The following is a 13,248-nucleotide window of genomic DNA, read 5'->3' as shown; positions in this document are numbered from 1 at the left end:
CATGACTACTATCTACTGGTCAGACTTATCATTACACCATGTAACAAATAAAAATGTTTCGAGGTCGGTAAGTACAACCAGAAATTATAACTACATTCGGCACAGTGTCGATTTTTGAGAAAATAAAAAATATTTTAAGTGCGCCTTATAGTCCGAAAAATACGGTAATCAGTACTACACAATAAGACTATCACAATAAGTACCACATAATAGCACTATTACAATAAGTACTACAGAATAACAATATTACAGTAAGCACTACACACAGTACACAAATGCTCGGTTGCATGAGACATCACATCTGTTTTTTTCTTCACGGTTTAATTCACATGATAGCAGAGGTGTGGACTCGAGTCACATGACTTGGACTCGAGTCAGACTCGAGTCATGAATTTGATGACTTTAGACTCGACTTGACAAAATGTAAAGAGACTTGCAACTCGACTTAGACTTTAACATCAATGACTTGTGACTTCACTTGGACTTGAGCCTTTTGACTTGACATGACTTGCTACTTTCCCCAAAACCCAAACCTTAAAAAGTTATTTGGGAGCGCTCCGTATCTTTCATTTTATACGTCTGTGTCTATAAGCGTGTGTGCTGCTTGTCAGCGTGTGTGCTGTCAGTACAACAGCCAATCAAATTAGATCTACGTTGTTTTCATCACACAGCTCTCATCCAATCCAATTGTAGGACAACCACCGAACATGAGTTGTCAAACAATGCGGCAGTGAGAAACAATTATGCCAAAGTTGGTTTCGTTCGGGTATAAAAACTACGACTTGGTCAACAAAAAACGAATTGCTGTATGCAAATCACGCAGTTCGAATATTACAGACGGAGACGCAACAACTTCCAACTTCGTTCGACATTTAAAGTTGCACAAAGAAGGGTAAGTTTTGAATGTAAGATAACGTTTATTGGCTAAGTAACATGACTTTTATTTGCTGTGTAGTTAAATCAGTGAGGCTGTAAACTCACTGCTAACGTTATAACCATAGACATCTTATAAGGGTACGCAACATTGAGCGCTACTGCCTACTGGCGCAGACGAGACGCGGAGCCGCCATCTTGGAGTGGTGATCCACTCCACTCAGTGCAATTCATTTGGCAGGAGCAATGAACTGTCAGAGCATTTAATTCATCTTACCTCACTGAATACCACTGATTTTCACGCGTTTTTTTTGTCATACGTGTAGCTATGATAACGGACACATGTTTTGGCGTTTTTATTATTCATAGTTTGCTTAACAGTAATATAATATTCTTATATGCTATAAGTGACCAGACGTCCGAGATCAAAACTGGGAATATAAGCCCAGAGAAGGGGGAAAAAAACGGTCAGCTATTTTTAAGTTGAAGAAACAATATGATTAGATTATATATACATGCGTATATCCTACATAAACAATGTATGAATACATTAGATATCTATATATTTTAGGGACCTATAGACTGTAACTGTTGCTGCAGCAGCAGAGAGTTTATTCTGTCTTGACACTTTGTATTGATATTTTGTATTACATTCTTCCCTTAAATGATAATGTTTACAGTGATTGTTTTATATCTATTTTTTATGTATGTCGCTTTGGATAAAAGTGTCTGCCAAATACTTAAACATATATAAACACCTGAAAGTCTTTATATCAGCTAAAACCACCAATCTGTTTCACTGGATTCAGAATAAAACCAAATTATGTCTTACCCAACAACGTTAGTATTTGAATATTGTTACTTGAAGACTTATTCCTGGTTACAATTATACTGTTAAGAAAGTATTGTCTTATACTTTGCCTAAAATGAGAATGCATCATAATCAGTGGCGGCTGGTGAATTTTGTTTTAGGTGGGGCTGAAAGTTTGTAAACCAAACCCCTGTAGGGGTGTCATCCTCCCCCAGAAGATTTCTTTGTGATTCTCACATACAAATATTGAAAATCTTTGCTCCTTCTCAACTTTGTGGTAATGTTATTTTCATAAAATACAACCAATAGTATGTTAATGTTTGTTTTTGCAAATGTGTTTATTCTGTAAAGGAATAAGTTAAATGTTTAAAATTGTTTAAACTATAAAAATGACTGGTTAATAGTGCTATTATGAATTGCAATGTCAGCACTATTTTTTTTTCCTGCAATTTCAAATGCACTTGTTTTCATAGATAAATACAGCGTTTTAAAAGCATACACAATCTGTGTAAAAATATTAGTCTGTGGTTAAAAGGACTTGAAAGGACTCGAAACTCAAAATGCAGGACTTGGGACTTGACTTGAGACTTTCTAGTCTTGACTTTGGACTTGACTCGGGACTTGCCTGTCTTGACTCGGGACTTGACTCGAGACTTGAGGGCAAAGACTTGAGACTTACTTGTGACTTGCAAAGCAATGACTTGGTCCCACCTCTGCATGATAGTAAAGCAGGTTGAGCGTAGCATTAAAACAACTGAAAGTGACAGTAGAGTTTGATCTGAAAATGCTGTACTGCTGTTGTGGTCTTGGGTTTTTCCAAATCTTCAAATAAAGAGATACTTTCTATCTTCTTTCAGGACTCTATGAAAGCTCTTTCCTATCTCTGAGATAGGAAAGAGCTTTCAAAGAAGGAAAGAAGTGGTTAATAAAAGGTAATTAAGTCAGGGGAAAAAACTAAAGTGTGTCAAATGCTCTTATAAATATCACTTTCATCATCTTGTGAAATACAGCCAGACCATGCTCGTGTCTGCAACAATCATTTTGTAGAAATGTTTGTTTGAACATTTGACTTGGTTGAGAAACTTTCCTTGATGCTAGTGTTTGAGAACAGAATTAAATGTAAAGAAAGGACAATTAAGAGATCGCAATAGTTTGTGTTATTTTGTGGTTGCTATGCCTAAATATAAGCTATGAAGACCTGGTTGTGCAAATAAACTAACGTCAGGTTATGTCCTAGTAATTAAATATTGTAATTATTGGTCCAATCTACCGTATTTTTGTTGTTGATTTTCATTACAGAAACTACAAGCTTAGTTTTTGTGCAGGAAAGCCAAGTGCTTTTTCCACACATATAACCACATTATACCGTCTTTTGTGCCATTTGTTAGCATTAGGAAAATATCCTTAATAGTATGAATAAACTAAATAAATAAATCTGTCATAGGCTCAACAGGAATCGCTAGCAAACATTGCTGAGACATCTATAGCTAAAAAATTAGACAAAATAGGATCTTTACACTATAAAAAAAAACTGCAGTTATGAAATGTAGATGGCAGACTAATATTTGTAGCATGAAATCAACTGCAAACAAACATCCTTTTTCTCCTCAGCGTCACGCTCACAGCAGCACGACACTCTGTATGTCAATCAAATACCATACTTAGCGGTGCACGAAAAAGTCCAACGTTGTCTTCCACTGATTGTTTAATTTGTGGACCCCTCCAGATGTGAAGACATGATGTGCCTCCAATATTTTCTTCTTTAAATCTTTGTGAGTTTCAAAGGAAGTGAGATCGTAGTGAGCTGTAACATCTTGGTGATGATGAATGGTTTAAATCCTTCAAAAATTATTTTTCTTAAGAGTGTATGAATCCACTCCATCCAATTTTAAATATTTTTTCATGATCACTTATATATTTGCTAGGGCTGGGAATCTTTGGGTGTCCCACGATTCGATTCAGAATCAATTCTTGGGGTCACGATTCGATTCAAAATCGATTTTTTTTTTCAATTCAACACGATTCTCGATTCAAAAACGATTTATTTTTTTATTTTTTTTTAAATGAAAACAATACACAATAATACCATAATAATGCAATACATTTTCAAAACCAAACCCAATTTTGGGGTTCTGAACTTGTGATTTCTTGCAGTGTTAAGTGGTAATATTTCACATTTGTCCCAATTGACTTTATACCCTGATAAACAGCCATATTCAGTGATGACATTATTGATATAGTGTAGAGAGGAGTTAACGTGACAGGTAGAGAATAATGTCGTCACAATACATCGATAGCTTATTATACCGAGAGCCAATTTTTATAACATGAATATTATTTTCACTTCTTATTTTTGCAGCTAAGGGTTCAATAACCAAATTAAATAATAATCCAGATGCAGGACATCCCTGTTTTACTCCTCTTTTTAACGAAAAAGGTTCTGAAATATGATTATTGGTTTTGACTGATGCCATGGGCCTTGTATAAAGCATCTTAATCCATTGTATAAAATTATCTCCAAATCCAAATTTACGTAATGTGCAAAACATAAATGAGCAGTTTATGCGGTTGAATGCCTTTTCCGCATCAACAGTACATACTGCTGTGGGATAAGGGACACTTCTAGCATAGTAAATAACATTAAACAATTTTCTTGTATTGTCTGAAGATTGTCGACCTTCCATGAAGCCAGTTTGGTCAGTATGAATTAATTTTCCTATTACATTTGATAATCGTGTGGCTAAGATTTTTGCCAAGACTCAAAAGGATTCTCTATTCATTCAATACATAGGATTTCAGCAGGATCTACCCCAGTCTGCTGACATGCAAGCAGAGTAGTAGATTTTTGTAAAAAAAAGCTTTTATAATTGTAAAGGACAATGTTTTATCAACTGATTGCAATGTAAATTTGTTTTAACTATTAAATGAACCAAAAATTTGACTTATTTTATCTTTGTGAAAATATTGGACACAGTGTGTTGTCAAGCTTATGAGATGCGATGCAAGTGTAAGCCATTGTGACACTATTGTTCTTTTTTTTGAATTTTTTTATAAATGTCTAATGATAATGTCAATGAGGGATTTTTAATCACTGCTATGTTGAAATTGTAACTAATATTGATACTGTTGTTGATAATATTCATTTTTGTTTCACTACTTTTGGTTTGTTCTGTGTCGTGTTTGTGTCTCCTCTCAATTGCTCTGTTTATTGCAGTTCTGAGTGTTGCTGGGTCGGGTTTGGTTTTGGAATTGGATTGCATTGTTATGGTATTGCTGTGTATTGTTTTGTTGGATTGATTAATTAAAAAAATTAAAAAATTAATCGATTTTTTAAAAATGCGAATCGATTCTGAATCGCACAACGTGAGAATCGCGATTCGAATTTGAATCGATTTTTTCCCACACCCCTAATATTTGCCTATAAACCTTTCAAAATACGGCCAAATTTGCACTGATGCAGGTAAATAAACAGTAGCTTAAAGGGACTCTACGTCACGTGATTGCAACCCAGCATTTGTGAGGCTGCACGAGTCCGCAAAAAAATATGAATCACAATTTTCTTAAAATTTGAAATGAGATTTTCTAAGACAATTTTTTAATACATACAAATGTGCACGCAATTAAAAATATTTGTCATTTAGAAAGATGGCATGTTATTGTGAATCGAGATGTTTTTGTGCAGCCCTACATAATAGTACTATTAGCACTAGTATTGCACAATAGTACTATTACAACCAGATTGGAACCAGTAACAACAAAAACAGTGACAACAATAAATCAACCAAAATATTAATAGTCCTGGAAACTACACCAACACTGGCTCCGCCCACTTGCGGCCAACAAACTTGACTTTTTAATATAGCCAGGAAAGGAAAACGGGTGTCCGGAGAGATGCCTGAGACACACTCACGTCATCCTTGGTTGAAAAATCCCCTTGCACCTTGAAAAATCACAAGCCAAAGAGGTGAAAGGTCAAGAGTGGGTCTACAGTGGATGGAATCTTCAAGTTGGCAGTGAGGCACAACAGTGTTAATTTTGACGGCAGTTAATTTAGTTTTCGATATAGTCTTTTGACAAAAATTTATTTTAGTTTTAGGCTAATTTTAGTCATCCAAATTTATTTAGTTTTAGTCTAGTTTTAGTCAATGAAATTACAACATTTTAGTCGACTAAAATAAAATGTATAACAGATAAAACCTCTTTCAAGTTTATTTTAAAGCACCTTTATTTAGACTATCTGGAAAGCAATTGTTTAAAGGCCTACTGAAATGAATTTTTTTTATTTAAAACGGGGATAGCAGATCCATTCTATGTGTCATACTTGATAATTTCGCGACATTGCCATATTTTTGCTGAAAAGATTTAGTATAGAACAACGACGATAAAGTTCGCAACTTTTGGTCTCTGATAAAAAAAAAGCCTTGCCCCTACTGGAAGTAGCGTGACGTAGTCAGTTGTTCACCTCCTCATATTTTCCTATAGTTTTCAACGCAGCTTGAGCGATTCGGACCGAGAAAGCGATGATTACCCCATTAATTTGAGCGAGGATGAAAGATTCGTGGATGAGGAATGTTAGAGTGACGGACTAGAATGCAGTGAAAGACATATCTTTTTTCGCTCTGACCGTAACATAGGTACAAGCTGGCTCATTGGATTCCACACTCTGTCCTTTTTCTATTGTGGATCACGGATTTGTATTTTAAACCACCTCGGATACTATATCCTCTTGAAAATGAGAGTCGAGAACGCGAAATGGACATTCACAGTGACTTTTATCTCCACGACAATACATCGGCGAAGCTCTTTAGCTACTGAGCTAACGTGATAGCATCTGGCTCAAAGGCAGATAAAAACAAAATAAATAAATCCCTGACTGGAAGGATAGACAGAAGATCAACAATACTATTAAACCATGGACATGTAACTACACGGTTAATAATTCTCAGCCTGGCAAAGCTTAACAATGCTGTTGCTAACGACGCTGAAGCTAACTTAGCAACCGGACCTCACAGAGCTATGATAAAAACATTAGCGCTCCACCTATGCCAGCCAGCCCTCATTTGCTCATCAACACCCGTGCTCACCTGCGTTCCAGCGATCGACGGCGCGACGAAGGACTTCACCCGATCACAGATGCGGTTGGCGGCTAGCATCGGCTAGCGCGTCTGCTATCCAAGTAAGTCCTCCTTGTTGTGTTGCTACAGCCAGCCGCTAATACACTGATCCCACCTACAACTTTCTTCTTTGCAATCTCCATTGTTCATTAAACAAATTGCAAAAGATTCACCAACACAGATGTCCAGAATACTGTGGAATTATGTAATGAAAACAGAGCTTTTTGTATTGGCCTCAATGGGTGAGCCATACCTCTGTTCTACTGGCTACGTCACGCGCATACGTCATATCCAAAAGAAGTTTTCAACCGGAAGTTTAGCGGGAAATTTAAAATTGCACTTTATAAGTTAACCCGGCCGTATTGGCATGTGTTGCAATGTTAAGATTGAATCATTGATATATAAACTATCAGACTGCGTGGTCGGTAGTAGTGGGTTTCGGTAGGCCTTTAACACAAATGTAGCATGACCTTATGGTCAGGAATGATATAGTTAGTCATTGCTGCACGGATAAATGCCAATAAATATATTTTAGGCACTTTTTCTATGTTATATGCTACATTTCTGGCAAAGCAGGTATGAATGTGTCTTGTGAAACTGAGTTATGATGCGTGCCTTCATCATCATTTGTTTACGAGCGCGGTAGAATCGGAACCAGCAAATACACAAAGCTTTAACTTACAGTTGAGTAGATGTCACAATCGATGACTCGCCTGCTGATGGCATCATATTGTGTCAAAAATAAAATGTGTCTTCTTCACTTTCTTCCAGGTGTTCACATATTTCGATGTGGGAAACGTTAAATCCACACATTTGTCTTTTGACAAGTGAGAAATCCAACTTTCTCAACTCACAAGGAAAAGCATCGAATTGGCTCTCTTTTGTAACTAACCCACACATCTCTTTCATACGTGCGCTGTTAAAGAACTGTGATTGGATATACCCCCAACTTGTCCCACCCATCTACAAGACGATAATAAATATGATTGGATTTTGTTTCATTCAACATTTTCGCCCTGTTTTTATTAGTCGACGAAAATGTCAGATATGTTTTAGTCAAAGTGCAGTTTGTTTTAAATCGTTATTGTCTTATTTTCGTCAGGGGAATTTAGGTTGTTGACAACAACTAAGAAGAAACTTATTGGTCAACAAAATTAACACTGTACCACGAGAGCGATTGAACGCATCTTGTGTTTTTGAATCAACAAAGGACACAAATGAGGTTTTCATCCATCTCAGGCTATGTCTACACTAAGCTGGATAACCCCTTAAACGAATAATTACTTAGCCTAAGTCTCGTTTTAGCCACACTAAACTGTCGTTTAATGTCCCCCTCCTTGGATAATTTTTTACACGGGTAAGTGCGCCGTGTAATTCTTGAATCTTCGACTCTTAGCTTTGTATGGACTTATTGATCGTTTACAAACTGAGTTCAGAGAGGAATTGACGCCAGAAAGACCACGCCCCACACAAGAAGTGACGTCAGAAAGAACGCGCCACAGCCAGCTTCATAATAAAGCGGTTTCGTAACTTGGAGCTAACCACTGGAAATATGAAGGCGAGTCATCCAGACATGCCCGTGTTTCTCCTTCCGTCTGTACAGACGCTTGTGGAAATCACACATGAATACCTTAAGAGAAAGTGATTGCAGCTATTTCGGATACTTCTCAGACGGCAAGAGAACTTTTGAATGTCCAGGTCAGCTGGGATTCTACTTACAGAAAAACTTTGTCCATTTTTCGAAGGAGAGACAACGAGAATGCGAGCTCCCGTGGATGTAAAAAAAAAGGTAGCGTGTGCTTTGTATTACCTGGCCGTCGAGGGAAGACTACGGAAAACGGCGAATGCTTTTGGACTGGCAAAGCAGACTGTATCAGTTATTGTCCGCTATGCATGTCGCGGACTCAACGTCTAGGTCCAGAGTATATAAAGTCACCAAAAAATAATGGACAATGAAGGTGAAGGCAAAAGAGTGAGGAGTGTCCTGACCAGATGTCTAGATCCCGAGATTGATTGTTGGAAAATTTTCTTTGTCCCATTGTGTACTTGTACGTGTTTATTTAAGATTTGAGTCATTTATGATGGCTCAGGTGTGATTCACTACAATGGGGCCCCACAGCACACTGGATTCCAGTTAATTGAAATACCACAACACTGGATATTGTTCAGATAAGTTAAATTTAAGAACTTGCACACAAAGCAACACTGGAGGTGACTATGACGTGCGCATTTTCCGCGCACGCGTACTAGGTCGCGTTGCGCCGGCGGACGGAGCGGGGCAGGGGGTCTTAAACGGTGGCATTGTTGTTTGTGGACACGGATAAGGTTAGGTGGGATTTACCCTGGATAACCTTATCCGGCTTAGTGTAAACGGGGCCTTTTGATTGATTGAAACTTTTATTAGTAGATTGCACAGTGAAGTACATATTCCATACAATTGACCACTAAATGGTAACACCTGAATAAGTTTTTCAACTTGTTTAAGTCGGGGTCCACTTAAATTGATTCATGATACAGATATATACTATTTTCATAATACAGTCATCACACAAGATTAGTGATGGGTCCGGCAACACAGATGCATCGGCGCATGCGTCGAGCTCATAGAGTGATACCCTGTGTCGGTGCGCGTACCGCTTTTAGAAAGTCACGTGACCGATCATGAGCTGCTTTGGTCACGTGACCGATACGCAAACTGTATCGCACTGACGCCTCCTATGTGCCCTGTGAGCAACGTTCCCTTTAAGGTGCGCGCCTGCGCAATTGCGCACTGCTCAAGCGTCCTTGTGCACACTGTGCGCCGCACAGCAAATATATGCCGCGCACCAAATCAAACCCATCTGAATTCTAAACAAAATAAACACATTTATTCTGTGTAATTTTGAAATGCAACTTTGAGTGACAGTGACAACAAGCGGCCTTAACGGTGTTCGTCAACAACACGCATACCACTAAACCACTGGTGCGTTTATGGCCACACAAAAAGTCGGACAACTCAAACACCACACAAAGTTACACTATGACTCCTCAGTCATACGTGCGCTTATTTTTCTGTAATTTATTATTAATGTTAATTTATTGATATTAATCATGGAATACTGTTAGTAGAGAAAGATTACAGGAATGACGGCGTGGCGAAGTTGGTAGAGTGGCCGTGCCAGTAATTGGAGGGTTGCTGGTTACTAGGGTTCAATCCCCACCTTCTACCATCCTAGTCACGATACATGTTCAAATTATTTATTGACTGTATCTAAAAAAGATACAAATATATTTTTATTTAAATGAAGATATGAAATAATCCTAAATGAAATACAATGACTTGGTTTATATTATTGTATATACTAGGTCAGGGGTCGGCAACGCGCGGCTCTAGAGCCGCATGCGGCTCTTTAGCGCCGCCCTAGTGGCTCTCTGAAGCTTTTTAAAAAATGTATGAAAAATGGAAAAAGATGAGGGGAAAAAAATATATTTTTTGTTTTAATATGGTTTCTGTAGGAGGACAAACATGACACAAACATCCCTAATTGTTATAAAGCACACTGTTTGTATTAAACATGCTTCACTGATTCGAGTATTTGGCAAGCGCCGTTTTGTCCTACTAATTTTGGCGGTCCTTGAACTCACCTTAGTTTGTTTACATGTATAACTTTCTTCGACTTTCTAGGACGTGTTATTATGCCACTTCTTTTTCTGTCTCATTTTGTCCACCAAACTTTTAACGTTGTGCGTGAATGCACAAAGGTGAGTTTTGTTGATGTTATTGACTTGTGTGGAGTGCTAATCAGACATATTTGGTCACTGCATGACTGCAAGCTAGTCGATGCTAACATGCTATTTAGGCTAGCTATATGTATATATTGCATCATTATGCCTCATTTGTAGCTATATTTGAGCTCATTTAGTTTCCTTTAAGTCATCTCAATTCAATGTATATCTCATGACACACTATTTGTATGTAATATGGCTTTTAATTTGTTGCGGCTCCAGACAAATTTGTTTTTGTATTTTTGCTCCAATATGGCTCTTTCAACATTTTGGGTTGCCGACCCCTGTACTAGGTCATAAAATCAGTGTCAGTTGAGTCGGTCCATATGGTTGCCTGTAGGGATTTTTAATGACGTCAGTATTTAGTGACACAGTATCGACACAGTATCAATACAGTTTTGCAATGTGTCGAAACGCTTCATGACGCCTCATCAACCCATCACTACACAAGATAATCATCAGAGTATATACAATGAATTATTTACATTATTTACAATCCGGGTGTGGGATATGGGGGGCGGGGGGGGGGGGGGGGGGGGTTTAGGATTGGTTGGTATCAACACTTCAGTCATTAACAATTGCATCATCAGAGAAATGGACATTGGAACTGTGTAGGACTGACTTGGTAGGATATGTACAGCAGGTAGTGGACACAGAGAGAGAGATCAGAAAGTATAAAAAAAAGTGTCTACATTTGATTATTTACAATCCAAAGAGGTATGATGTGGAAGGGAGGGTGTTAGTTTAGGGTTGAAGTTGCCTGGAGGTGTTCTTTTAGTGCGGCTTTGAAGGAGGATAGAGATGCCCTTTCTTTTACACCTGTTGGGAGTTCATTCAACATTGGTGTGGCATAGAAAGAGAATGAGTTAAGACCTTTGTTAGATCGGAATCTGGGTTTAACGTGGTTAGTGAAGCTCCCTCTGGTGTTATGGTGGTAATTTACGTTAAGGAAGTAGTTTGACATGTACTTCGGTATCAGGGAGGTGTAGCGGATTTTATAGACTAGGCTCAGTGCAAGTTGTTGTACTCTGTCCTCCACCCTGAGCCAGCCCACTTTGGAGAAGTGGGTTGGGGTGAGTTGTGATCTGGGGTGGAGGTCTAAAGGTAACCTGACTAGCTTGTTCTGGGATGTTTGGAGTCTAGATCTGAGGGTTTTGGAGGTGCTAGGGTACCAGGAGGTGCATGCGTAATCGAAAAAGGGTTGAACGAGAGTTCAGTTCCCGCCAGAATCTTCATGGTTCTTTTGTTGACCAGAGAGGAGATTCTACAGAGAAATCTCGTTCGTTGGTTGACCTTTTTGATTAACCTCCTACTGGAGCATCCTAATTTCAATGCACTTCTCCTTGCTGCATTTCCCACTTTAGTGGAATGCAGCATGTGGCGTCCCAAAAACAAAGTGATGGTGCATGTCAATCAGCTGATTAATCCTAATGAGGATGATGGCCCTCTTTGGCCTGCAACACCCGAGCTAGCTGCAGCTGACATTACAATGTACTTGAAAGCATTCTTATGTGTTCTATACATTCACCACTTCTTAGGAGGATGTTTATGCTGGCATTAAAAGTGCCACCTTTTTCCCTAAACACCTGGCAAAGTGAAAGGATGGGGGGGGGGTGACTAATTACCTGCACACGAGCACATTACCTGACAGTTGTTGTTAAACTCGTGCAAATGTATAACATCTAGCTTAGCCGGCTAGCTGGCTGCTAGCTAGCTACTAGCTTAAACATCGTTCGGGGGACTCGGGGGAGAATGCTAGCGTACGCGAGGGGCTAACGAACCAAGCCAGTTAGGTGGCCACAAGTTGAAGGAGAAGAGGGAGAAGTTAGCATGGATGACGAGAATAGGACACAACACACTCCTGCTGAGGGGGGAAACGAGAGACTGTGCCCTGGTCCATGTTAGCTGGTGTGGCTAACGGGCTAGCAGCCTGGGCTAGCTCCGTCATGCCACCGCATCGCGGGTGTAAATACATCGTTTGCAGCCGCCTCCTTACACATGTGGACAACCGATAAAAGTCCTTATCGGGGAAGCCTCTCCGCCGAAAAAACCCTCCCCGGCGCACAGCTCACCTGCTCCCGCACCGGACCGACGCTCTCAGCGGCGAGACATCCCCCCGGTGAGCCCGAAAAAACGCCGCCGCTTTTTATTTCCAAGGACACAAAATCGCCATGACAGTTTAGAAAAATGCATAAAAAATTAGCAGGCGGGGTGGGGAGGGCAGATGCGGAGGGGAGGAGGGGGACGACGGGGAGGAGGAATGCATCAGCCGGAGCCCCCCCGGAAAAACCCGACGGAACCAGAGAGGGTTCGGTTAGCCAGGATGTCTCTGTCCTGGACCGCATCCCCGACCCGAAGCTAGCCTCTTCCCCAAAATGGCCCCCGCAAATCCAAAAACAGCAGCAACGGCCCTGGATGTGAGGGAACTTTAGCAGCTGTGTGCGTGCGTGTGTGCTGCAGGTAGCCCAGCGAGCTAGCATGCAGCCTCCATTGACTGCAGCCGGCAACGTGCACGCCGCGGTTGGCTGTGCGCGTCATTGTGTTGTTGTTGTTGTTGTTGTTGTTGTTGTTGTTGTTTTCTTAATAGGAAAGGGGGAACCGCCGTCAACTGGCTGCAGGGGGGAGGCACCGGCTTTCACTCTTGACTTGCGTTTGAACTTTGACCGTCATACATACCATCCGCAG

The 13,248-nt window shown here is 39.8% G+C and overlaps 1 protein-coding gene across 3 annotated transcripts in view; it reads right to left on the bottom strand.

Moving 5' to 3' along the window:
* Positions 1–13,039, bottom strand: part of chd6 (chromodomain helicase DNA binding protein 6) — a 135,119-nt gene extending 122,080 nt beyond the window's left edge. For all 3 annotated transcript variants that reach the window (XM_062050739.1, XM_062050719.1, XM_062050725.1), the window contains exon 1: positions 12,636–13,039. The gene's annotated coding sequence lies outside the window, so the exon portion shown is untranslated. The remainder of the gene's footprint in view (positions 1–12,635) is intronic.
* Between the last annotated feature and the right edge of the window lie 209 nt (positions 13,040–13,248).

Source organism: Entelurus aequoreus, linkage group LG01 (assembly GCF_033978785.1).
Source record: "Entelurus aequoreus isolate RoL-2023_Sb linkage group LG01, RoL_Eaeq_v1.1, whole genome shotgun sequence".
Lineage (NCBI taxonomy): Eukaryota > Metazoa > Chordata > Actinopteri > Syngnathiformes > Syngnathidae > Entelurus > Entelurus aequoreus.
Note: the sequence above shows the minus strand (reverse complement) of the source record. Positions and strands in the feature narration are given on the sequence as shown.